General features: G+C 41.1%; 1 pseudogene; it reads left to right on the forward strand.

Moving 5' to 3' along the window:
• The first annotated feature begins 1,347 nt into the window (after positions 1-1,347).
• The window catches only part of LOC138012225 (uncharacterized), a 2,019-nt pseudogene continuing 866 nt past the window's right edge, over positions 1,348-2,500 (forward strand).

Here is a 2,500-nt window from a genome sequence, read left to right on the forward strand (position 1 = left end):
TTCCTTCTGCTCTTTCTGAAAACTGTGTATCAATATTTATTTGCTTTTTCATCAATATTTGTTTTGCATAAAGCAAGCTAACAGAATCTGTACCTTGCTGAGTTCGCATTTGTTAGCGTTAATAGTATTTTCGGTCAGATGTTTCTGTTTTTTATGAGGGGTTTATTGTTTTGGTCTCCCATCCCAACACTAACCACGCGAAACAGGGCTTGACTTCAGTGAAGTTTAGTATTACAAAGTTTTCGGATGCTCATAGGGCACACTTGTGGTGAAAAGAAGTTGTGAGGGAACTCAAAAATTATCAACATGTCAGCCCAGAAGCCAATGTTTCTCGCTTCTCTTTTATTTGTTTTTCTTCAGAGACTGGAATGCTGTATTTCAATACCACACAATTCAGTGCCTTCTGATTTTCTGTAGCACGTACCACAGGCAAGCCAGTGTATGCTTCACAGAAGCATCTAGTTTCATTTACTTCTGACCATGCATCGAACCATTGCTTGTAGAAACTAGGTAGGTAAATGCTTAGTTTAGAAGTATCAAAATTACAATGCAATATGAGCTTCCCACCGACAGGGACAAGAAGCTCGTTTAAAAACGCTTTCCACGGACTTTTATATTCCTCCAAATATTTTTTTAGGCATATCACTCGTCTTGTGCGAACCATAGAATCAATATCAAGAATATTTAAGCCACCCTTCTCAACTTCCACTGTCATCAGATTTCGTTTTACTTTGTCTTTTCCATTCCAAATAAGAGTAAAACAGAGAGTCAGCTTCTTTAACAAGGTCTTTATAGATTGGCAACACCGACGCTCTAAACATAAACTTAAACCGTAGTGTCTTCACAAACGAGAAACTGTTTCGTTTTGGCATGGCTGATTCGCCTACCTGTGCTTTCTGCCAAACAGAGGTTGAATCCTTAGAGCATTTACTCTTTTCGTGTAAAGTATCATCTAAATTTTGGAAACATGTCTTGTCCTGGCTACGTGATTATAATATCTTTGTTGAAAACATTAAAGAAGAAGATGTAATTTTTGGTAAGTTTGATATTGCAGATGATTTTTTCTTGTTTAATCATATTTTGCTTTTGGGTAAGTTTTATATTTACTCTCAGAAATGCCAGAATGTTTTACCTTCTCTTCAGGGTTTTATTGCCAGGACAGAGCGTGTTTATAACATCGAACTCCATATTGCCAGGAAAAGAAACAAATTAAACAATCATTTTAAAAAGTGGGATAAGTTAATTAGTGTTTTTAACGATAAGTAATGTCACCATTGTCTTAGTGAAGTCATTGTGTTCCATATACTAGGTAACTGTATTTCTATAATAGCTCTCGTGTGTGTTTCGTTATATATTTATCTACTTGTACTATGTAAGCATGGTGTGTATCCTTTTTGTCTTTTATTTTGTATGTTAACGTAAGACATTCTTTAATTAAAAAAATATACTATAAAAAAAAAAAAACAAAAAACAAAAAAAAAAACAACTGCGGCATCCAGCATGCTATTCACATCCTGGAGGATTATTTCATTGCGAAACGATCCAAATTGGCATGTTTAACTGATTTTAGTACTCTGTTACGTGCATTCATGTCACTAAAAGCCCCCGTTGTCGCTTCCAAGACCATAGGCCCCTCCAAGGAGATCGAATTCATGGGTATCGTCTTAGACAGCGTGCGCATGGAAGCCCGCTTACCCCAGGATAAACTCTCCAGGATCAGTGTTTTGCTTAACTCTTTTAAACACCGCCAATCAGTTCGCCTCGTAGATTTACAAGCACTTATCGGAACTCTTCAATTTGCATGCAAAGTGGTGGTGCCGGGCAGGACCTTTCTACAGCGGGAGATTAATTTGACCAGGGAGGTCTCCAGTCGTTTTCACCACATAAGGCTTAATAAGAATTTTTTTAAGGACCTGGCCATGTGGGAAGTTTTCATCTCAAACTGGAACGGGCGTTCCTTCTTTCTCGAGTCGGCTCCTACCCCAGCGCAGCATCTTGAGCTCTACACTGACGCTGCGGGCTCAATAGGATTTGGGGGCTATTTTCAGGGAAAGTGGTTTCAAGGTCGTTGGCCTCCCCACATGAGCTTGAGTCAACAATGCGGGATTAGTCTTGAATGGCAAGAACTCTTTCCCATTGTAGTCGCTTGCTCCATATGACACCCCTTCCTCACAGGGAAGCGCCTTCAATTCTGGTGTGACAATCTCTCGGAGGTCGCTATCATAATTTAGGGCGCTCTAAGACACCCCGCATTATGGATTTGGTTCGCCGGCTTGTGCTTCTCTCTATGCAGCATAATTTTATAGTGCGCGCCCGTCATGTCCCTGGGGTTTCAAACGAGATCGCTGACGCCCTCTCCCGCTTTCAGATGCAGCGCTTCCGGTCTCTTGCCCCCCACGCCGACAAGAGTTCTTGTGCCATCCCGCCTTCGCTCATGACCCTCTGAGGGAGGAAGTCCTAAGGTACGCTTCTTGGGGCCTAGCCGCGACCATCAATCGGG

This window comes from Montipora foliosa, chromosome 1 (assembly GCF_036669935.1).
Source record: "Montipora foliosa isolate CH-2021 chromosome 1, ASM3666993v2, whole genome shotgun sequence".
Classification (NCBI taxonomy): Eukaryota; Metazoa; Cnidaria; class Anthozoa; order Scleractinia; family Acroporidae; genus Montipora; species Montipora foliosa.